General features: G+C 43.8%; 1 protein-coding gene and 1 non-coding gene across 2 annotated transcripts in view; one reads left to right on the top strand and one right to left on the bottom strand.

The window, feature by feature from the left end:
- FBXO36 (F-box protein 36) overlaps positions 1 to 25,116 on the bottom strand; it is a 92,639-nt gene that overhangs the window by 45,651 nt on the left and 21,872 nt on the right. The window lies entirely within an intron of this gene.
- Positions 14,742 to 14,848, top strand: LOC122903788. The gene has a single exon (XR_006384015.1). It is a non-coding gene; the product is annotated as a U6 spliceosomal RNA (small nuclear RNA).

Here is a 25,116-nt window from a genome sequence, read left to right as displayed (position 1 = left end):
ATAAATAAATAAAATCTTAAAAAAAAAAAAAAAAAAAAAAAGATTCTCTCTCTCTCTTCGTTTGCCCCTCCAACCCCCCTGCCAGCGTGCACAAGCTCTCTTAAAAAAAAATGTTGGGGCACCTGGGTGGCTCAGTTGGTTAAGTGACTGCCTTCAGCACAGGTCATGATCCCAGAGTCCTGTGATCGAGTCCCATATCAGGCTCCCTGCTCCTTGGAGAGTCTGCTTCTCCCTCTGACTTTCTCCCCTCTCATGTTCTCTTTCACTCTCTCTCAAAAAAATAAATAAAATCTTAAAAAAAAAATGTTGACTTGATAAGCCATCCATCTAAAAGAAATAAATTTAAACCCCTACCTCCAACTACATTCAAAAATAAATCTAGATAAACGAATATAATAAATGCAAAAAGTAAAAATGTAAAATGTATTACTTTAAGAATAATAAAAAATATCATCTTCATTTTAGAAAATGGTATAGGAACCAGGGATCGTATCACACTAAGCATGATTATGCATGCTTTTTTATTATTTATTATTGAAGTGTAGATGACATATACTATTTTATTAGTTTCAGGTGCACGACATAGCGCAATTTTAAACATTAAGCAACACTTGCCAAATGTAGTTACCATCTGTCACCACACAACGTTATTACAATATTATTGACTGTGTAGCCTATGCTGTACTTTTTCATCTCTGTGATTCATTATTTTAATACTGGAAGTTTATACCTCTTAATCCTTCACCTATTTCACCCACCCCACCCCCACCTTCCTCCCCTCTGGCCACCACCCGTATGTTCTCTGAGTTCAAGAGTTTGTTTTTTAATTATACATGCTTTTAATATCATCCTATTCTCTCGCTAAAACCTTGGGATCAGAATTCCAGATTTTGACTGATTAGAAGCTGCTATTTTAACTCAATAATTCACTACAGAGGTTGTAGCTTTCAGTTTTGCTCCCGCAACTCGGTTTTGAGACCCAGAAGTGCAACTTTAAGCAGTATTCTTTAGAGAAAAAAATTCTACTACAATAGAGCAAATTGGACGTCCTACAGAATTTACAATGACTGTAATTGTCTCCTTATTGTGCTTAAAGACCTGGGTGTTTGTACACCAGACACAATATCACATTATGAAGATTTTCTGCAAGCAAAACTTTCATGAGATTTTGCACAAAGGAGGATATGTAAGAAAACACACACACTAACAGTGGGATTCTTGGCAGAAGAGGGGCAGCTGGGTGGCTCTGTCAGTTAGGCGTTGGGTCACGATTCCAGAGTCCCCTGCATCAGCCTCCCGGCTCACCAGGGAGTCTGCTTCTCCCTCATGCTCTGCCTACCTGTGTTCTCTCTATATATATCAAATAAATAAGTGAAATATGTTTTTTTAAAAGTATCATTGTGAAACGAAATGGGTAGGATGCTGGGCTGCCTCAGTCAGTTCAGCATCCAGCTCTTGTCTTCATTCAGGTCATGATCTCAGAGTCGTGGGATTGAGCCCTGTGTCAGGCTCCATGCTGGGCATGGAGCCTGCTTAAGATTCTGTCTCCCTTTCACTCTGCCCCTCCCCCCCCAAAAAAGAAAAAAATAATAAATTGTTAAAAAAAAAAAAGACGACGACGACGGTAAGATCCCACATGAGACCTTACAATCCAGGAAAAAGAAGTCATATAAGCAGTAAGAGGTTAAAACATATGTCACACCGAAGTAGGGGGGATGTCACTGACTATTCCTACCATGTGAAGGCACAATGTCAAGGGGGTGCAAGCAGTTGTTTTGGACCCAGAGGGATATTCCAGTGCTAGAATTTATTTATTTATTTGACAGAGAGAAATCACAAGTAGACGGAGAGGCAGGCAGAGAGAGAGAGAGGGAAGCAGGCTCCCTGCCGAGCAGAGAGCCTGATGCGGGACTCGATCCCAGGACCCTGAGATCATGACCTGAGCCGAAGGCAGCGGCTTAACCCACTGAGCCACCCAGGCGCCCCTCCAGTGCTAGAATTTAGTATCAGGATGGCCTTGGGCCCATCTCATAATCTCTACTTGCTCACTCCTAACAGTCCCATCTTCTGGGAGGATTAAAATGAAATGATACATATAAATGTGCTTAGCAGAGCACGAGATAGGTTTTCATTTTCCTAGTCTACCAAATTATCACTGGGATTTGTTTACACAAGAGGTCAAAAATGGGGCGCCTGGGTGGCTCAGTGGATTAAAGCCTTTGCCTTCGGCTCAGGTCAGGACCCCAGGGTCCTGGGATTGAGCCCCACATCAGGCTCTTTGCTCAGCGGGGAGCCTGCTTCCTCCTCTCTCTCTCTCTCTCTGCCTGCCTCTCTGCCTACTTGTGATCTCTATCTGTCAAATAAATAAATAAAATCTTAAAAAAAAAAAAAGAGGTCAAAAATACAGATGCAGTTCCCCAGGTTTAGAAGCACAGATCAGCTCTTGCACTCTGGTTAAGAATATGATGAAAGCCACTGTCTTGCTACCCTTGACAAGGAGCCTACCATCTCCAGCCTGAGGAAACTGTGGCTTTCACCAGTCAGTTCTAACATACACACACTGACCCCAAAACACTAAGTGTGCCCATCAGATGCATATGCAGAAAATCTCAAAAGAAATTCAGAGTACTTAGAACACCTGGGTGGCTCAGTTGGTGAAGTGTCTGCCTTTGGCTCAGTTCCTGATCCCGGGGTCCTGCTCAGCAGGGAGCCTACTTCTCCCTGTGCCTCTGCTACTCCCCCTGCTTGTGCTCTTTCTCTCTCTCTCTGACAAATAAATAAAATCTTTAAAAAAATAAATAAATAAAAGTACTCAATAAACAATAAGATCAAACCAAAACAAAAAACAAAAACCCTCCAAACATAGATGCAATTGCTTCTTTAAATTATTATTATTTTTGAATCAGTACATTCTTATCTTCTGGAACAACATCCAGAAAAAACAATATAATCTGGAATCCTCTCTCCCAAACCTTCCAGGTAAGGACAGAAGTGACCAAGCAGGAAGGAGGCCCAGGTGTCCACGGCTCCACTTCACGGACCCTATCTCAGGACGTATGTGCCTCCAGCTGGCAACCCGCCTTCTTGATAAAATTATTATTTACAGCTTGAAAGTGTCTTTGCTTTGGCTTCTAGTCACAAAATAGTAGTCTGCTTGTACAAAATCTATTTTTTTTTAATTTCCCCCAGCTTTCTTGGGTGTCTAGTTAGAAGGAAGTCTGTTTGTACCTCATTCCCTGGAGGGGAAGGAAGAAATGTAGACCCAAGTGGTGGAGAAAAGGACAGTTTCTCTCTTGAGGAGGCAAACATCTGCTATCAGAAGTATGGTCGCCTTCTCTCTCTCTTTCTCTCTCAGCTTTCTCTCAATAGCCACTGCTAGTTCTCTCTCCTCTGGGGTGATTGACCCGTTCCGTGTTACTGCTCCTTCAAACGCATCCCCAGGGGGAGGGCAACCCCTCAGGAAGGAGCTTTCAGGCTCTGCCCATGTAATGTTTCCCCCTTCCGGATGGTTTCCTTTCTTCCTGTTTGTAGAATGAACACCTGCTACTGAATGCTTTGATCTCTTCCCTTACTTCTCAGTGCCTATCTGCTAGTCAAAACACAGTCACCTAAGACCCTTCATTTCTGGGAAATGAAGATAACCTAATTACCGAATGTATCAAAATTGGAGGTCCTCTGTCAAAACCCTCCTCACCTTCTGTTATGGACGGAACTGTGTTGCTCCAAAACTCCAATGCTGAAGCCCTCACCTGGGGACAGGGCCTTTGAACAGGTAAAGGCTGAACAGGTAAATGAGGTCATAAGGGTGGGTCCTAATCCCGTTCAACTGACGTCATTAAGGAGGAGAGGAAGAAGCAGGGGGGATACACATTTTCAGAGGAAAGACCACATGAGGCCCCCGTGAGAAGGTGGCCACCTGCAAGGCCAGGAGCGAGGCCTTACCAGGCACCAAACCTGCCAACACCTTGATCTTAGACTTCTAATCTTCAAAACCATGAGAAAATATATTTGTTTTTTGTTTTTTTAAAGCCACCCAGTCTGTAGTATCTTGTTATGGCAGCCCTAGCAGATTCATACAGACCCCCAAATGATGACAAAATAATAACAGATGTTTTCAAGTGTTTGCCACATGCCACGGGCCGTGTACTTTGGACTTTTCCCCATTTCAACTTTACAACAACCCTGGGAGCTTAGCATCATTGACATTTCACAGATGAAGAACTGGTTCTGACTCACTCGCTGTTCAGTGAATCTGAATCTGAGTCTACCTGACCCCAAAGCGTCTACATCTACTCACCATGTCGTCGCACTGGAATGGCAGAAGGCCTTAACTTCTCCATGTCCATGATATGCAGGGAAACCATAGTGGTGTTTACAAACTTAATGGCGTTAATCCTCAAACTCTGAAGATTTCGCGCTGGATGGGTTTTTCACTTACTTCTGGTGGGTGGTATGACTGATGTGCTAAGTCACAGCATCTCATGTACTCCCTCCCCATTCCACGAGCACATAGGGCATCTCACTGTTCTAGAAAAACTGACCAAGGGGCACCTGGATGTCTCAGTCGTTAAGGATCTGCCTTCGGCTCAAGTCATGGTCCCAGAGTCCTAGGATCGAGCCCCACATCGGGCTCTCTGCTCAGTGGGAAGCATGCTTCTCCCTCTCCCACTCCCCCTGCTTCTGTTCCCTCTCTCGCTCTCCCTCTGTCAAATAAATAAATAAAATCTTAAAAACAAAACAAAGCAAAACCTAAGCCCTATGCCCGTGAAGCTTGCATTCCATGGGCGTATGTGTGCAAGAGATGGACAGTAAACAAAACAAGTAAATATATGTCCTGGTGTGTTAGAATGTGAGGTTAATGCTGTGAAGAGGGGCACCTAGTTCAGTCGGTTAAGTGTCTGCCTTTCACTCAGGTGGTCCTGGGATTGAGCCCAGCCTCAGCTCCCTGCTCAGCGGGAAGTCTGCTTCTCCCTTTCCCCCTTCTCTTGCTCTCCCTCTCTCGCTCTCCCTCTCTCATGTGTGCACTCTAATAAATAAGTAAAATCTTTTTTAAGGGCACCTAGGTGGCTCAGTGGGTTAAGCCGCTGCCTTCGGCTCAGGTCATGATCTCAAGGTCCTGGGATCGAGTCCCGCATCGGGCTCTCTGCTCAGCAGGGAGCCTGCTTCCTCCTCTCTCTCTGCCTGCCTCTCTGCCTACTTGTAATCTCTCTCTGTCAAATAAATAAATAAAATCTTTAAAAAAAAATCTTTTTTTAAAAAAAATGCTATGAATAAAAACAAACTAGGGAAGTCAGACAGGGAGTGCTGAGCCTGGGATGAGGCTTCCATATTAAACAGGGTGTTTGGAACAGGTGTCATTTGAGCCCTTCCGAAGCCAGATGGTGAGAGGAGCCAGTAAACTGCTTTGCTTCTCACCCAGCATGCCCCATGTAACGCTTCCAAACATGCAGGTGATAAGCACAATCCCTTTCTAGCAACTGACCCTAAAGCTGAGTTGCTCACTGGAGACAAATGGCCTCAGTAGCCTATCACGGAACCCCAGGATGACATCTAACAGGCTTTCCTGCTCAACTGCAGACTGTAGGGAGAATAAGAACAAAAAGGCAATTTCGGACGCTTTCTTCAAGTGTTTTGCTCTTCACTCATGCATTTGTTTTCATGCTGTATGCCAGCCCCTTGGAAGATCTTGTCTGGAACACAATGCCTTGTCCACTTGGAAGATGCTAGCAAACGCAATGAGAAATTGGCCTGAGCAGGATCGGCAGCCTATCTCGCTGTCCAGTATCATTTCTCATCATCACCCCAGCGAGTTGTGTGTGCCGTGTCTGGGCTATACCACAGTACATTTGCACACACATGCCCAATGCCTAGAGTGTCCTCCTCTGCTATGTCCTCCTGAAAACTCATTCTTCAGACTTAGTTTGAGTCACTTTCTTTGGGTCATCACAGTCCGTAAAAGGTCTTACTTGTCTGCTACTCAAATAACCTGCCGCATAAAGAAATGTTCTCTAGTCTCTCTGGAAAACAATTAGGCCTCCATATATGGTCAAAATTCCAACAGGATTTGAATCAAATCTTCAAAAGGTCTGTAGTGATGGTCACAAATCCATGTCCTAAGTCAATCGACTGATCAATCAAATAAATACTGTGTCCCTACTACTTGCAAAGCAGTGAGCCAGCCAACTGTTTGTGTATGGAGATAGGGTAGTGTAAAAAATGAGTAAGTCTTGTTTAAGAAGATCCTACCTGTAGAGCCAGCACATGAATTCAAAGTGATATAAAACAATCATTTATCCTGGCTTGTAAAACGAATATGCAGCTTTATTTCCTTAGACTTTATACTGTTATACCAATATAGTAAATAGGGCACTCACTTGCTTAACACGCATGTGTGAGAAATAACATCTTTTCTGTAAGTGAATATTATTTTATTTTTGTATAGGTAATAAATGCACATGGTAAAATGAACAGGGTAAACAGGGAAAAGCATCTCTCTCCATCCAGAGAGAACGTGTTTGCTAAACCTAATCTCGGTCCCTTTGGTACCTCCTTCCTTTCTGCTGACGTTGAGTCCAAGTTCCTGAGGATCAGTGAGGCCTCTGTGCCACTAATGGCGAGCCAGCAACAGGTGAAATGCCCTCCATGCCGTCTGTGCTTGGGTTATCCAGCGCAGGACACAGGTTAAGGGCTATAGCAGTGTCCTCCTGGTCCCCTTATGCCAACTTTTCCCGCCACTGCCCCCAACCCCCACCCCCAATGGTGGTTCACAGAAGAAGGTGCTCTATGACCAAGGTGGCAGGAAGGCTGTCAAGAGGCCGGTAGGGCCAGCACCTTCTCAGGCCACCTGCTGGGGTGGGAAGGCACTTGAAACCTCCCAGCACTCTCCCCTATTCATCTGCCTTTCCTATTCCTCACTGGTGGGGAGGAAGAGGGCAAAGGTCTACTCAGTTCCTAGAACTTCAGTCTACCTGGGGAGTCCACTGAGTTTTTGACCTTCACTCCCAAACCAGCGTAGAAGGAAATGGGCAAGGGCTCTTCTGGTGAGCCAGCAGCAACTAATTCCTCTTTCTCTCCTCTCTGAAGACCCCCCCCTCCACTTCTCTCTGCAATCTAGAAAGTTTTCTCACTGGAGTATGGGGCGGGGGGGGGGGGGCGGGGGGGTGGCGGGGGGGGGGGGTACAGCCAGAACCACTGCGGTCTGTGCCGAAACCTTTAGGCACCCCGCCCCCACCCAGTTTGGGCTTTTGAAATTTAAAATCCCAGGCCCTTGCATCTCAAAGCCTGGTCTTGGGAAAGTCCCCAAAGGCAATGCATGAAGCTGCTTTGAAAGAGGAAAGCAGGTCTTGAAGGGAAAACAAGATAAGAAATTCAAGAAGTCCTCAGTCAAATTTAAGGTTTTGCGTGGCCTACAGTCTGGTGTGATAGTGTAACCTTCCAAATGTACAGTTTAAAATAAAATAATCCCTAAAAATATTTATATTAGGTAGAGTAATTAATATGATTTATAAAATGTTCTCTTGGGCAAAAAACACATTTTCTTGAAAAAGTATAAATGAAAAACACTGGATTCAAAGAGTTCTCTACCCACCCCAAAAGGAGTTCTTTCCCAAGTTACATTAATGCCCACAGTGCAAAACTTGGCAAGTTTTCTTGTCCATATAGACGAGGTTCCATTTAACAGCCAGGTTTAACAGCTGGCCAAGCATCCCATGGTCCTTTCTGTTTAAGCTACACTGGAATCTGGCAAAATCATTTGAACACATTTGACAAGTTACACAAGCCAGATTTTTCAGGTTCCAGTCCCTGACTTCTGACCTTGGACAGAACCCGCCTTCCCTCCTGTTAAAAAGAAACCACAAGTCCAAAATGGAGTCACTTAGGCCAGATCAAGTCACCAAACCAGAGCTTACTACTTAACCTAATTAGAGTTTTATTCTCCCCCACATATGTGGACTTAACCAGTCAGGCATTCTCTGGTCAGCACAGGCACAAATGAGGTAACCTGTCACCCGGGCCTTCTCCATCCTCCTCCCCAGTGAAGATGAGGTAATCACCAAATAAGACCACCCTCCCTCCCCCTAAGGGGAGGTGACCTTGCCTGAAATAATCCTTTCTTTTCTTTTGTTAATTGTCTTGCCACTTTTCTGCTTATAAAATCCTTCCATTCTGCTTGGACCTCCTCTCCACTTGCTAGGTGGGATGGGGCCCGATGAATGAATTGATTAATAAAGTCTATGAGATCTTTAAAAATGACTCGGTTGAATTTTTGATATTTAACACTCCATACCCCCTCCTCTCTCTTCCCTCTCCTGCTGGCTCAGCTCTTGACTTTTTCTTTTTTTAAAAGATTTTATTTATTTATTTATATGACAGAGAGAAAGCATCAGTAGGCAGAGCAGAAGGCAGAGAGGGAGAGGAAAAGCTCTCTACTCCCTGCTGAGTAGAGAGCCCAATGCGGGGCTTGATCCCAGGACCCTGAGATCATGACCTGAGCCGACAGCAGAGGCTTTAACCCACCGAGCCACCCAGGTGCCCCTCTTGACTTTTTCTTTGAGCCATGATTTTCATGCAAGGTCTTGGTCCCACAGCTCTCATCCACTGCCCTGGGGATAGTCCTCAAGCTACATGCTAAGATTCTCTCTTCCTGAGACAAAGTAATATACAATTTCCTCCAGATATCTCCTGTTCTTCGGAGGAAACTTTTCCAAGTGTAGTCTATGCATTGGGTCAAATTTCTCATCCTACCACTTTTCAGTCTAGTGTATAAGGCTCTGCACAACTTCGGGGACATGGTTTAAACCAGCGGTGATCTCAAGTGGTTTAATGGGGAAACATTCATTCATTCAACAAATACTTATCGAGCGCCAACAATATACCATGCACTATTCTGGGTGCTAGGGATACAGCAGCGTACGGAAATGATGAAAAGTCCCTTCGTCCATGGAACATTCTAGCAAGGAGAGAGGGACCATAGAGGCTTGCTTATTTCTTTATTGTCCCCATTTCAGTGATACACCAGTCACCAACTCATAAAACAGAAATCTAAAAGAGCCTGCAGTTCCTCACCTTCCATTCAACTGGTCAACAACTTTCAATTCAACTCCTAAATCTTTCTCTTAATCCACCCTCTCTCTGTACTCCTACTACTGGCTTTAGTTTGGGCTTGACAGAAATATTTACACACAAAAAGTGGCAACTGCCACAAATCAGGGTTCTCCCCATCCAGAGTCAGTCTTAAAGCATCTCCTAGCACATTACTGATTAAGCCCTTAAATGTCTTCCCCTTGGTCTGATACAGAGGATTTTCTTTTTAAAGATTTTTATTTATTTATTTGACAGACAGAGATCACAAGTAGGCAGAGAGGCAGGCAGAGAGAGAGGAGGAAGCAGGCTCCCTGCTGAGCAGAGAGCCCAATTTGGGGCTCGATCCCAGGACCCTGAGATCATGACCTGAGCAGAAGGCAGAGGTTTAACCCACTGAGCCACACAGGCGCCCCGTGGGTTTTCTGTTCTCCACCCCTCCTCCCCATGGCACTCTCCCAGAAGTCAGTCTTCACACATCTGCTGTTAGGATGCCTACTAGGCTTCTAAGACATCCCCATGATCGTGTCAATCCTCTGTGCGAAACTCTTGCAGAGATCCTCACTCGTTTCAAAGCCTTGGTGTTGCACATAAAACATTCTTGATCTGGCCCTTCTTATCTCTCCAACCTATATCTGATGTTACCTTTTGGTCTACCTACATACCAGCACTTTTTTTTTTAATTTGTTTTTTAAGATTTCATTTATTTGTCAGAGAAAGAGCACAAGCAGGAGGAGGGGCAGGTAGAAGGAGAAGCAGGCTCCCTGCTGAGCCAGGAGCCAGAGACAGGACTCATCTGAGGTCTGAGGACCCTGTGATCATCACCTGAGCCCAAGGCAGATGCTTAATCAACTGAGCCACCCAGACGTCTCTAACTGCATACCAGCCCTGGTATTTGTCTCTTACTCCTCTGTGCTTTTGCATAGGCAAGAGCAAAAGTTCCGTCTGCCTGGGAGACATGGCTAATTCCCAGGCATCTCACAAGACTGTGAAGTCATGACATCTTGAGCTCCCTTTCCAAGCTCAAGGTGGTTAGATGCCTTTCAGTGTGCGCTCGCTCATAGGATCCTTTGAGTAAGTCCCTCAGACACATAAACCACTGCACTGAGACTGGTTTCCTTTTTTTTTGAGCTCTTAGTTAACCTGTGTAGGACTGTGACCCTCACTCTGATTCTGGACAAAAGGACTTTTTGTAGGTTCTTCCTTAGCTTCTTCCTTACCTTACTTGTAGATTACACAGTCTTCCTGGATGATCTAATCCATCCCTGACTTCCTTGGCTTTCTACCATCTGTGTGTTAATGATTCACCATTTATATCTCCAGCCCAGATCTCTTGGCTTAATAAGCATCTCTACCTGGATATGCTGCCTTAATATATTTAAAACAGAATTCAATTATCTTCTCCAAGCCTCCTCCTCCCGGGTTCTTGTGTCAGTGAATGGCATTATGAGGGGTCGACAAACTCTAGCCAATAAGCCAGCTATGCCCACAGCTTAGGCAAGAGTGGATCCTACATTTTTTTAAAAAAGAAAAAACAAAGCACAAAGAAGAATACAGAATACAGACCATATGTGGTCCACAATGCCTATAATATCTCCTATTTGCCCTATATACAGTTTGCCAACTCATGGGTATTCCCATTTGCCAAAGAACCTGGGTATCAATAATAGTACTAATTAAATAAATAATTAATAGTAATAATTAGCAGAAATTGACTTTACCCTTTTGAAACACTGGGTGTTGTATATATTTCACTTTATTCTCCTATCAACCTCTAACAATGCATTAGGATACTTTGGGCTACATTTAACCAGAAACCCTGACGAGCAGGCTGAAATGGGAGTTTAGAGAGAGGGACGATTCAGACACGTGTGATCAGTGGTTCAATTTTATCATCAGGGACCTAGGTTTTTCCATTGTTCTGCTTTCTGGAGTTCAGGCAATATGGCAGCAGCTAAAGTCCGTTTCTCATATGGTCATGGACTTGGCTGTCTGGGGCACACAGGTAGCAACTGGGGCTACGTGTGTTCTCATGAACATCTGCTGAGAGCAGGAGAGACTCCTCAACCATGGAATCAGAGGACTTCCGTAGGACTGAGCCAAACAGGACAACTTGCCCCGCCCCACTGTCTACTGTATAACCTTCTCCCTTACCCCAGATCCAAATAGTAACTGAGTCTTCAAAACAATCTCTTGAATTTATTTCTGTTCTTCACAACTATATCCACCAGTCTGTAACAGCCTAGAAAGCGAGGACAACTGTCTTTGCTTCATGTCCAGCATCTGCCATCATAGTGAGTTATAGGAATGAATGAAGAAATTTCATGCATATACCAGGTTATCATTTTATAGTAGAGGAAAGTGAGCTTCAGGGGGCCAAGGTCACATAGCTACCAAGATTTACTTTCAGTCTGTCTGACATGGAAGCTCATCTTGAATTATATACCATGGTCCCCTTCCTCTTGTTTTGTCCTTTTCCATTGGCTCTTTCTTCTTAGCCTTAAACATGCTCAAACCTCTCCTTCCTAACAATCCCTCTGGCCATGCTTTCCCTACAATCTGAATCTTCTCTGACCCTTCCCTTTATAAACAAGTTTCTTGGAAAAATGTCCACTTGCCTGGTCTTTACTTCCTCCTTTTCCATTCACACCCATTATGTCACTAACTCCATCTTGCAAATGTTACTGGGATCCTCCCAGCTCCATACCAAAGGGCAACCCTCCCATCTTTATTTCACTATACTCTGCAGCATTTGACTCCTTCTCTTCATCCCTCTTCTTCCCAGAATCCTCCCTGATTTCTAAGGTTAGGTTCTCTAAGGATTCCTTGTCTTGTAATGTCTCCCTGTCTTTGCAGAGGATGGCCCAGAATCCCCTCAGCTTCTATGGCCCCAGTTTCACCCAAGCTTCATGATATCTACTGTCTCTGTATATAGCCCACCAAATCACAACTATTTGTTTATCTTTTGTGACTATTACTGTCCTCCAAGACAATCTCCAAGTCTTAGTTGGAGACTTTTTTGTAGCCTGCAGAGAGCCTCTGGTGAAAGACACAGAATGGCTATCAGTAGCTTGCTGAATGAATTAATGAATGAACGAACACACCGACTTATCCAACAGCACATAGTCAGAAAATGGCAGAAATCAAATCAAGGGGAGCTCCTGGGTGGCTCAGCGGGTTAAGTCTTGCTTTTGGCTCAGGTCATGATCTCAGAGTCCTGCATCCTCCGCCTGCATCCCCCGCCCCCACCTACCTACTTGTGATCTCACTCTCTGTCTCAAATAAATAAATAAAATTTAAAAAAAAAGAAAGAAGAGAGAGAGAGAGAGAGAAATCAAATCAAGAGAGGTCCGAGATTTTTCCAGGAGACGATACTGTTGAAAATGACAGTAAGGGGGTGCCTGGATGTGATCTCAGGGTCCTGGGATTGAGCACCAAATTGGGCTCCCTGCTTCTCCCTCTCCCACTCCCTCTGCTGTGTTCCCTTTCTCACTGTGTCTCTTTCTGTCAAATAAATAAATAAAATCTTAAAAAAAAAGTAAATGAAAGAAAAATAAGTTTCTTGGGTTTTAGAAGTCATCAATGTGTGGGATATAAACTCCATAAAGTTATACTTTGGAAGATACAAAATTCAAGTAACCTTTCTATTTATAGATTTATATTCACAAACATTTAGATTTACTTTGCATTAATTTACTTCTGTTTAAACAAAGCTTAGTATGTACACTCGTTGAGCATTTACGTATTTCATTTAAAAGTCAAAAAGAATAAATTAGGGATACCAAGCAAGGGAAATCTAAGCAACTGAAAAATTCTTACTGTTACGAAAATACCAGAAAAGCACTTTTCTGTAAATGAGCAAACTATTTTCTGTTAAGTAAAATTAAGTACTTTAATCATACTTAAGCATATTAAATAATTTAAAAATTAAGACAGCAATTCAGCCACATCTGATTTTACAGCCTAGGGAGTAGTAGAGAAGAAGGAGGGTTGTTACCAAATAACGACTGCCTGCTGCTTTTCTTCCTTTTTGAAATGCTAAGTAAGGGCAAGTGCTGGGGAAATCAACATGATGAAAATGAGGACGGGATTCTCCAGCAGAGTCACTCAAATGGCCATAAAAGAGGAAAAGATTAAGCTCCACAAAAGGGCTAAAACTACTGCAGACCGGACTTCAGCCTATATCCAGTCAAAGTGGCAAGCACTCCCTCAAAAAAAGAGGTGATAGATTAGAATTGTAAAATCGGGAGGTACTACAGTGAATAGGTCTATAATAGATTAACATTAGCCTTACCTCTTTCGAGAGCTACCCTATTTTATTCGCATTTAACTGCTAAGAATTGCATAAGTGCATTGCATTTCTTTGTAAATAAGTTTTTCATCCCAAAAAATAAAATGACATAAAACATAAAATATAATAAATAACCCGAGATCGTGGTGAGGAGATAAACTGTACAGAGTTACTCTGGGGTAGGAGCTCATCTTTAAAAAACCATACTGTGGGGGCGCCTGGGTGGCTTGGTGGGTTAAGCCGCTGCCTTTGGCTCAGGTCATGATCTCAGGGTCCTGGGATCGAGCCCCACATCGGACTCTCTGCTCAGCAGGGAGCCTGCTTCCTCCTCTCTCTCTGCCTGCCTCTCTGCCTGCTTGTGATCTCTCTGTGTCAAATAAATAAATAAAATCTTAAAAAAAATAAAAAACCATACTGTGTGCATAAAAAAAATCTTCCTAGATTTACTAAAAATTACTGTGGATACATTTCTGAAGAAAAAATAAAAATAAGGAATCCTAAATGAATGAAGTTTACACTGAAGCCATAAATATATTTCCTTTCCCCACCCCAACTCCCCAGATCTACAAAAAGTAAAATGGATGAATTGAAATATATTCTCCACTAAGGAGGTAATCAACTAAGATCCAACTATTTTTTTTTTCAGTAGAAAGCTTTAAAAATCTGCCAATTAGGATGTCTCCACCTACTATAGACAACCCACCAAAAGCTGAGTCAGTTTCCCTGGAGAGTGTTTTCATTTATTTGGCTTTTAGCAACAATGGCCACACCTCTTTCTGAACAGTTTGCTGGCAACAACTCCCCATATTACTTTCTTAATGATATTAATTGTTTAAAGAGAACATTTTTAAAACATCAAAAAGCCCTTATGGTTTTTATAACAGTAATAAAGCTGATTGCAGACAGTTCCAATAATAACACAAATCACAGTGGGTAAGTTAAAAAAAAAAAAAGACAAAATTTAAAATCTCATTTCCAGGTATTAAGCAGACTCTACAAACACTTACAGATTAATCTGTGTGTGTGTGCCTGTGTGTATACGTATCCGTTTTACACAAATGGGGTAATAGTGAACATGCTCATTTGTGAACTCTTCTTTTATTCTATGTCTATGTCATAGACATCTATTCATGCAATATCTAAATATAATGTCATTTCTAGTGGCTTCACAGTGTTCCCTTATACAGAAGTATTCATGATTATTTAACCAATTTGCTACTGGAGGGCTTTTAGTTTGCTCCATCTTATTTTTGGTTATTATAAACAATGCTGTGATGAATATCTAGTTTGCGTGCATTTCAAATGTGGACAATTATCTCCTGAAGGTAAATTCCCTACATGGAGTGGTTGGCTTGAGGACACACATACTGTGCTCACTTGGGTAGCACATATACTAAAATTGGAATCATACAGAGAAGACTAGCATGGCCCCTGAGCAAGGATGACGTCCAAATTCGTGAAGCGTTCCATATTTAAAAAAAAAAAAAAAAAAAGAAAGAAAGAAAGAAAAGGACACACACACACTACTTGACTAAATATTGCCAAACTGTCATTGGGAAGCAAATTGGTAAGGACGAGTTTCAGTGGACTTCAAGAGAACACCCAACAAGATGGCTTACACAAGACAGAGGGTTACGTAGAAGATGAGGCAATTTTTGACCCAGGGGACAAGGCACCTTCCATTTTGGTACTTCATCATCTTCAGAACTTGGCTGCTTCTGTATGGTATGAGGGGGCTACTTAAATTCTAGCCATTGAATCTGCATTCCAGCCAGCAGGAAGAAGGAAGAGACAAGAAGGGTCCAACACCCAATGGCTCTCGTGTGAAGTCACACTCTCCACTTCCGGTGACATCCGTTGGCCAGAATTTGGTCCTGTGGCTACATCTAGCTACAGGGCAGACTGGGAATGTAGTCTTTTTTTCTGGGAAGCCCTTATGTTCAGTTAAAAGTCAGGCATTCTTTTACTGAGGACAAGGGAAAGTAGATACTGGGGACAACCAACAGTTTCTGCCATAGGAAGGAGGAACCAATTCACACCCCTGTGAATATCACACAATAGTCGCCATTTCCCAAGCCTTTACCAACCCTGTTACCCAACTGTTCCCACTGCCACTGCATTTTGTTAGTTATAAGGACAAATATTTAGTGTATTCTCAAATAGCTTGTGTAGTTCATGCTACTAGTATCAGTGATGTACACGGCCCCACCCTTCCACCCCTCCCCACAAGAGTACAAAGAACACACAAATGTGGGGATATATGTGTTACTCTGCCTTGATTTGTGCTTCAATGTTAAAGCTCTGTCCTTAGCTGACTTCTCTCCTCCCTCCAGGTCATCTCATCCATAGCTTTAATGCTGCTGAGTCAAAATCTTTATTTTCCTTCCTGATCTCCAGAGATTTAGCAAATGAGCCAGTTGATGACTGGGTATACCCATCTGGGTAATCTACTAGCATGTTAACAATCAACAACAACAAAAAAATGGGTCCCGTCATCTTGTCTTGCAAACACTTCTTTCTGCATTCCTTACCTTGGTAGCACCAGCTGAGTCATTGTAGACTCTTAACTTTCTCTCATCAGAACATTGACTTCATGACCAAATTCTACTGATTTCACTTCCATAACAACTGTTGACATTCCCCTCATCTCCAGTGTGCTCTTGAGGATCAAGATCAAATCTCATGACTCTCTGCCTCCATGCTTGGACCAATCCAGGCTACCCTCAACATCAAAGCCAAAGGCTTCTTACTAAAATGCGAGGTGAATGTGATGGCTTTCTTTCACTCTCCTCCCCACCCCCACAAAATCCTTTTAAGGCTCCCCATAGTCAAAATTCTTGGTATGGCACATGAGGTCTCCCAGCCAGTGACCTTTATCGGCATCACCTTGCATTAACCCCCTGACTGTGCCCCACATTTCAATGTATCACGCGCAGTTCCACAATGCAGTGACTTTGCTAAAGAGGATCCCTCCTGCCTAGAATTCCTAGAGATCTATTCCTTTCTCTCTCTTTCTCTTTTTTAGGATTCAGATCCTATAGACACATCCATAAAACCTTTCCCGCCCATACTCTCCGCCTTGAGGCCACTTCTTTGTTTTGTGCCATTTTTGTGTTCCATACTTCCTTCTAAAATATCACAGTTAAGAGGGTTAATATTTATTAACCCAACAAATATTTACTTAATTCCCACTGTGTGCTCAGCATTAAACTAAGCACCAGATTCGGGATCATGTGTAAGCTGAACACAGACCTTAGGCACTTGCAACTTTTAGTCTACACAGCTTATATTAGCAAAGCTACTTTCCATTCATCACCTTGTTTGCTAGAAAAGAAATTACTTCTCTCTCCCATTAGTCTCCATGGGAGCCTAAGAAACTGATGTTGCCCTGTTGCTGATATCATGTCAAGAGATATTTTCTTCAGTGTCTTTTTGCTTACTCAAATACTCATTTATTTGTGCTTTTATGACTGCACGCTGTTGGCTGCCACTATCCAGAGTCACTTGGATGTTTAAGAAGGAAAAATTGGGGGTAACCTTATTTGACCTATTATTTTTCAAGCTCTTTCCTCAAACTTAATGCCTGACAAAGGCCCAGTTAAGGGGATTCCTGGCAGAGATGCAGATAGACCTAAGAACAGGATGAATACGCAAAGACTGGGGTAAAGGGTGGCTGGGGTGTGTTCGTGGAGGGGGGGCAGTGTAAGCAAAGGCTGAAGGACAGAAGGGACGAGATGATGTCTACAGGAGGACAGACGGCCCCTAAACAGGCTGCACAGGGTTAGCTCATAGCACGCCTCAGACACAGCAGGGCACTGAGATTTGGCTGCACCCGTGGATCATATAGGACCCACGGAATGCAGTTCTAAGGCTTGAGTCACCGTCCCCTGCTTCCTTTCTTCCTCCTAGGGCTGCACTGCAAGCTTGCTCCTTCTGTGTTTCTTCTTTCCCTTTCACATCTTTCCAATCCCCAGCTTCCTCTTTTACCATGTATCCAAAAGACGAATAGATTTGAACTGAAAAATCTTACAGAGAAGATTTACAGAAGGCAATCCACGCACACTCAGTTTTGCACAAAAAAGAAATCCCCATTATGGAGAAACCTGTGATTTAGAGTAGGGTACTAGAATGCATTCCAAATAGATCAAAAATGTCTGGGTGTATTACTCAGGACTGCCTGAGTCTCAAGAGACAGAAATTCAATCTGGAGAAGTTTAAATAAGAAAGCAGTGGTGTCGGGTTATATAACTTGGAAAGACAGTGGTGTGGCCAGCCTCAGGCATGATGGGATCCAGGGGTGCAAAATGACAGCCTCAGATTATCAACGCTCTCCCTTTCCTTCGGTTTCTGATCCTCTCTGCGTCGGCCTCATGATCTTCTATCACAAGTGTGTGTCACTTGTGCAAGTGGGGAGCCTGGCAGCTAGAAACTCCAAGTCTACATCACCCTGTTGGAGCATCCCCAAAGAAAATAGAAACTAACTCTTTCTAATTGAGGGTGAAAAATCCCAGGGAATAATTGCATGGGGCCAGTCTGTCAAGTATGCACAGGTGTCCTGGAGGTGGGGGTGGGGGGAGCAGTTTGTTATGGGCCCGGCCCGGGTCCTATGGCCATCCATCTATTTGCCCCTCAGTGGATTCCTCACAGGTGTGGAGGTAGAAATAGTGGGGAGGAGCAGCGGCTGAAATGAATTCTGGGCAGAAAAAAAAATTTTGTGGCAAAGATCAGGAGACGCGTTAAGAGTGGGAAATGGGGCCGGATTGTACAGGTCAATATCCCATAAGTGAAACGGAGCACCAAATACTCCAAAAAGTCTGTGTGTGTGTATGTGGACAGCTGATTCTTGTTATGCAAAGTACTTAGGTTCTAGAAAGTTCACTGCTGTTGCTGAATTAGCGAATCATTGCCCTATGGGAAAGACAAGGACAGTTCCTATGAGCCTCTGGTCACATTTTCATCAACTGATCAATATATAACCTTGTTTTATATGTGCTTCTGCTTAAAGACACTTTTATATTGTTGACTCATTAACACAGACCTCACAGCCAAAAGCACTACCACTCATGTCTGAAGGAAGCTTGTCTAACATATATTTTCTGCATCAGGCACATCGCGGCCTTCTTGCACTTAGGAACACTGGGCGGCCCTTCAGCACGAAGCTTGGGGCCAATTTAAATAGCGAAATCACCAAGAAAAAGCACAAAAATAAGAAAACCATGGCATTGAATGGACCACGAAATGCACACTGGGTTGTTTACAGAATGAGAGCTGACGCATGAAGGCAGGTGTTGCCCTGTTCTGCCTCAGTTGGGATCATGCCAGTGAGTGGACTCGGTTTCTCTCTCTGCTCTGTAGGGATCCAAGAACGACTACGGAAGTGTCAGGAGAACATCAGTTTGGGGGTTATACAGATTTCAGTGAACAGGCAAATTCACAAATACGGGATCTACGAATAATGAGGATGGACTGCATTTTCCCCCTCAGTATTTAGGAAGAGTCCCCTGGCAGTGGGGGGCAGGTGGGAGGATGGCACTGGGTGCGGAGATCAAATGGGAGAAGCAGCAGAGCTGGTGGGAGGCACTGAGGGGGCAACGCGTAGGTAGTGACAGATGAACACGAGAGGAAGGGAGGACAGACTTGATTTCCAACCGGACATAAAGGGGTTGGGGGAGGAGGGCCACGTCAAGGAGGAGGGAGCGCTCAGCAACCTGAGTGTAGAAAAACGAAGAACCAAGTCTGGACCAGAATCTGACTTCAAGGGGCAGAATATGACTTCATTTTTCCCCCCACTAATTTATTTATTCACTTGACAAAGAAATAGCACAAGTAAGTAGAGCGGCAGGTAGAGGGAGAGAGAGAAGCAGGCTCTCTGCCTGGCAGAGAGCCCGATGCAGGACTCGATTCCAGGATCCTGGCTGGAATCATGACCTGAGCCGAAAGCAGCAGCTTAACCAACTGGGCCACCCAGATGCCCTTTTACTTATTTATTTTAAAGCAGACTCCACACCCCATCTGGGGCTTGAACTCATGAACCCTGAGATTAAGTCACACACTCTCCCCACTGAGCCAACCAGGTGCCTGACTTCAGTTCTGTAATGATCCATTTGTTGGTCCTGTCAGATGCTTTGTGTTCCTTGCTTCAGGGTATTTAAAAAAGCGTACTTCAACTGACTTAAAAATAGGGAACAAGTACTGTTCTAGTATTGAATGTCTCCACTTCCAATCAACCAACCAACCTCACTAATAATAATAGTAATAAGAAACCACACATAGCACTTACTATATGCCAGGCATTGTTCTAGGCTCTTTATTTGCCCATTTATTTCTCACAGACTATGAGGTATCATTATTAGATCCATTTTTAGATGAACAAACTGAAGTAGAGGGTAGTAACTTGCCTCCAATCCAGCAGCTAGTAAGTGGTGGAATCTGCTTATAGAATCCGTGTTTTTAACTACCATGTTATATTGGCAGTATTGATTATGGTTTCCTTATAAAGTCTTTTACCACACTGCCTCCATCACTGCCGTGCCAATTCCCCCCACCTCCCTTCTATCCAACGTGTGGCTTTGTCAATGTTGTTCACCATTTCTCATCTAAAATAGAACAGTAATAAACCATGTCCATCCTAATTTCTTTCTTCTTCTTTTTCTCTTAAAAAAACCCCAACAACAACAACAACAACAAAAACAAAACAAAACAAAAAAACAAAACAAAAACCCCAACAACAATCTTTAGCTATCTAAACCTAGTTTAAGCTATAGCTCACAAACTCCTATCGAGTTTCTTTTCTGCATAAGCCTAAACTAAACTCTTTTTCTTTTTTTAACAGGCTCCCTGCTGAGCAGAGAGCCCAATGTGGGACTCGATGCCAGGACTCCGGGATCATGACCTGAGCTGAAGACAGATGCCTAACTGACTGAGCCACTCAGGTGCCCCCAAACTCTTCATTTTCTTATAAAATACCAGTTTGCTAGTCTCTCTCAGAAGTTGTGTTTTCTTTTTCTTTTCTTTTTTTCGTTTTTTAAGTAATCTCTACCCCCAATGTGAGGCTTGAATCTATGACCCTGAGATCAGGCGTCCCATGGCCCACCAACTGAACAGCTGGTGCCCCACTTTTTCTTTTATAGTTGAAGTAGTAATAGGGATGCCTGGGTGGCTCTGTCAGTTAAGCGATTGAGCATCTCTCTTCGGTTTTTGTTGTGATCCCAGGGTTCTGGGATGGAGTCCTTCATGGTGGGTGGGGCCCTGAATAAGGAGCTTGCTTCTCCCTCTGCTTGCTTCTCCCCCTGCTTGTTCTCTCTCTCTGACAAATAAAATCTTAAGAAAAAAGTAGTAATAATCTGGACTTTTAGGTACTAATAAAATAATTCTTTTTGCCTTAAGCAACTCATTCTCGACAGCCTCATGTTTAAAGGAGTAATACTGGCAAACCATAAGTTACTCTTTTTTTTTTTTTTTAAGATTTTTTCTTTATTTATCTGACAGAGATCACAAGTAGGCAGAGAGGCAGGCAGAGAGAGAGGAGGAAGCAGGCTCCCTGCAGAGCAGAGAGCCCGATGCGGGGCTCGATCCCAGGACCCTGGGATCATGACCCAAGCCGAAGGCAGAGGCTCAACCCACTGAGCCACCCAGGCGCCCCAAACCATAAGTTACTCTTAACCACAGAGAGCAAACTGAGGGTTGCTGGAGGGAACTGGGTGGGGGATGGGCTAGATGGGTGATGGTCAGCAAGGAGGGCACTTGTGATCAGTTATATGTAAGTGGTGGATCGTTAAATTCCTGAAGTCAATATTATGCTGTAAGTTAATTAACTTGAATTTAAATAAAAAAAAATAAAGAAGTGATACTGCAGTTCTCATTGGAATACTATAATAATTAGTATTTATAAAACAACTGGAAAGTTGGGGCACCGGGTTGGCATGTCTGTCTGACTCTTGATCTCAGCTCAGGTCTTATCTCAGGGTTGAGTTCAAGCTCTGCATTGGGCTCCTCACTTAATAAAACAAAAACAAAACCAAAAAAACCCTGGAAAGTTATAAATGGAACTGTTAAATAAATGCAAGTGTTTTAATGTGGAATTGCCTAGAACATCAACACAAACATCTCTTTGTTAGCTTTATTTTAGTTTTGATTTTGCTTTGATTTCTCAAACACAGCTGGTTTCTAGCTGTGGAGAATGTGGGAGAGGTCGTGTTCAAGAAAGGTGGGAGGTATTTAATTCAACAAACACATACTACTCTGTGGCAACCCTTTTTATTCAGCACACACAGCCTCATGCAGTTTTTGTGAAAAAGATCTTGGGAGATGTCCACAACAGCAGTCTGTCTAGGTTCAAGTACACAATCATGGTGTGCCTGCAAAGTTGCCAATGGGCCAAGGCTCCTGAATGCTTCACATACTTACTCAAGTGCTTTTCTTTTCTTTTCCTTCTCTTTCTTTCTTTTCTTTTTCTTTTCTTTTTTTTTAAGATTTTATGTATTTATTTGTCGGGGAGAGAGAGAGAGAGCACAAGCAGGGGGAGTGGCAGGCAAAGCCAGCAGAAAGAGAAGCAGGCTCCCTGCTTAGCAAGAATCCTGATGTGGGACTCGATCCCAGAACTCTGGGATCATGAACTGAACCAAAGGCAGCCACTTAACCAACTGAGCCACCCAGGCATCCCAAATGCTTTTCGAGGCTACTGTTGTATATTTTTGGTTTCTTGTCCTATAACGATAGCCATCAAAACTTAAGAACCCAATACATTTTTTTTTTAAGATTTTATTTATTTATTTGACAGTCGGAGATCACAAGTAGGCAGAGAGGCAGGCAGAGAGAGAGGGGGAAGCAGGCTCCCTGCTGAGCAGAGAGCCCGATACGGGGCTTGAGTCCAGGACCCTGGGATCATGACCTGAGCTGAACGTAGATGCTCAACGACTGAGCCACCCAGGCGCCCCAAGAACCCAAAACTTTTAATCTTGCCTTGCATATCCTTCTTATTTATGTTTGGAGAAGCTGAGCATGGCACTGCCCATCTCACCCACATCTCCCATCTCTGGGGCTGAAATTCCTTGAGCACACTTTTTTCTGCAGGTGACATCTGGCCTGCTACCCCTGCCACAGCAGACTGGGCCAGGGTGACCATCTGACTTGGACCAGTGAGGATGTTTTCAGTTTTAGGTGATGGAAAACCCTGTCAGCCTGGTTTGGGTGAAAAAGAGAAACTGATTGGCTTACACAGCCGTAGGCCCAGAAGCTAAAAAGGAGGCCACAGAGACCGGATCTCTCTTTACCTCTTGGCTTCTTCTTCCTCTATGTTGGCTGCATTTGCAGGCAGGTTGTGCCTGGTGGTGACAAGCTAGCAGTTCCTCGATGAGGACAAGAAGGCTGCTGGTAGCTCTAGGCTCCTGTCATTACAGCTCTGAGTCCAGGGCTAAAGGGAATGTTCCTTTCTTAACAGGTTGTTTTTTTTTTTTTAATTTTTTTAAAAAATTTATTTGAGATTAAGACAGAGTGAGAGAGCATGAGAGGAGAGGTCAGAGGGAGAAGCAGACTCCCCATGGAGCTGGGAGCCTGATGTGGGACTCAATCCCAGGACTCTGGGATCATGACCTGAGCTGAAGGCAGTCGCTTAACCAACTGAGCCACCCAGGTGCCCCTTTTTGTTTTTGTTTTTTTAAGATTTATTTATTTGACAGAGAGAGATCACAAGTAGGCAGAGAGGCAGGCAGAGGGAGAGGGGGAAGCAGGCTCCCTGCTGAGCAGAGAGCCCGACTCGGGGCTCGATCCCAGGACCCTGGGATCATGACCTGAGCCAAAGGCAGATGCCCAACCAACTGAGCCACCCAGGTGCCCCTCGACAGTTTTAACATCAAATTGGCTTCAGTTGGGTTGTCAGCCCGTTTTCCAATAACCAACGCTACTTGACAAGGTCAGGTTCAACTTTTTGGTCTGTGTTCATATACAATGAATACGAGGTAGGGATGATTTCCTGGAGGAAAATCAGGGCACTATTACCACAAGAAGGGAGATAGACACTGGTGGCAAAACCATCAGCTCTTCACATAAGACCCAAGGACAGGTAGTATAGAGCTTGACTGTGGCCAAGGAGGAGGCCTGTTGGAAAAAACTCCCCAACCGGGATAAGAGGCTGAATAAAAACACGAGATCCTCTCTCTGGAGAAAACGGAACTAGATCCAGAACTGAGTAGCAGATAGGGGCAACATAAGCAGGACACAGAGACTAGAGCTGAGGAGGGAGATGCAGGGGCCGAGTCCCATGGTAGGGCAGCAGGTCAGCCCCGACGAGCTTCACCGAGTGGAACCAGGCTAGTCCTGTGGCCCCTGGGACCTGCAACGTCCTCGAGTCTCTGAAGCACAGCTGAGCTGCCAAGATTCCTACTATCACTAAGTCCAGGTCTTCTCGTGACAAAAGACCCACTCACATTAAGTGGGCTGAAGAACCCTAAGGACCTCACCAACATGTAATTCAGGAAAGATCAACAAAAATAATAAGGAAAAGAGATAAAGGGACAGAATGTGGCATATGGTGGGAAGGCAGAGAGCACTACATGCTGTGCTCGGTGCTGGGCCAGGATGTGGTGGGGGGTGGCAGGTAAGTTGTCTCCCATCATCCTTTCTACCCCTTCCTTGCCCCGGAGGTTTATTTCTAAGCAGCCAGCTTAGAGAGGCCCCTCACCTCACCCCACCCCACCCTATGGAAAATGTCCTGGGAGTCTTGAATACTTAGCTTCAAGGTGGCTACCTTGAAGGAGGTGGCTACCAGGGAGGTGGGATGTGTAATCTTTAAGCTAGGCAGTGTTAAGCACAACTAAAAGTTCAGTTCTTTTCTAAAGGGTAACATTGGCCATAGATGGGCTGACCTGCCATCTCAGCCACATCCCCCAAACTGAGGTCCCCCTCCTCTGTGCCACCACAGCCGCCCACGGTCATGTCCCTTCTTGTGGTGTTTTTTCCTGCTCCTCTTGTCCAGTAGCTTCCATATGGTTCAGAATGGCCACCTTAAATCTCCTCTTTACTTTCCTATTTCAGTTCCCTGCAGTTAGTTGGCTATATCCTTTCTTGTCCAAATTGTCAAATGAAGGATCACCTTTTCAGACCAGGCCCTACAAGTCATAGAGTTGCTGGTCAGCCAATGAATTCTCTGGCCTAAAGACAGATGTCCATCTTGGTCCAATTAACTGACAAGGGGAGGGACTAGGGAACTGTACATTTCGGATGGTGACTTAACCTCAGATGGGGTTGAGACAGGGTATGTAATGACTGACATAGCCAGAAAACTATGTTTTCCCTTGATATATTTAGGTGAATCAAGTAGGTAAGCAACAGATGTCCTTATATATTGTATTAATTTCCTAGTATTGTTTTAACAAAGTACCACAAACTGAGTGGCTTAAAACAATAGAAATTTCTTGCCTCAAAGTTCTGCATCCTGGAAGTCTGAAATTATAGTGTTGGCAGAGCCATGCTCCCTCTGCACCCTTCCTCTTCTCTTCTAGCTCTTGTGGTTTGCTGATAATCTTTGGTCATAACATGGCTGTCTTCTTATAGACGTTGGTCGTACTAGAGTAGTGTCTACCCTACTCTAGCATGACCTCCTCTTAACTAATATCTGCAACAATCCCAATTCTTCTTCTTCTTCTTCTTCTTCTTCTTCTTTTTTTTTTTAGGATGTTTAAGAGAGAGAGAGAGAGAAAAAATGAGCATGAGCAGAGGGAGAGGAAGAAGCAGACTGAGCAGGGAGT

The sequence above is a fragment of the Neovison vison genome, chromosome 3, assembly GCF_020171115.1.
Source record: "Neovison vison isolate M4711 chromosome 3, ASM_NN_V1, whole genome shotgun sequence".
NCBI classification, from domain to species: domain Eukaryota; kingdom Metazoa; phylum Chordata; class Mammalia; order Carnivora; family Mustelidae; genus Neogale; species Neogale vison.
Note: the sequence above shows the minus strand (reverse complement) of the source record. Positions and strands in the feature narration are given on the sequence as shown.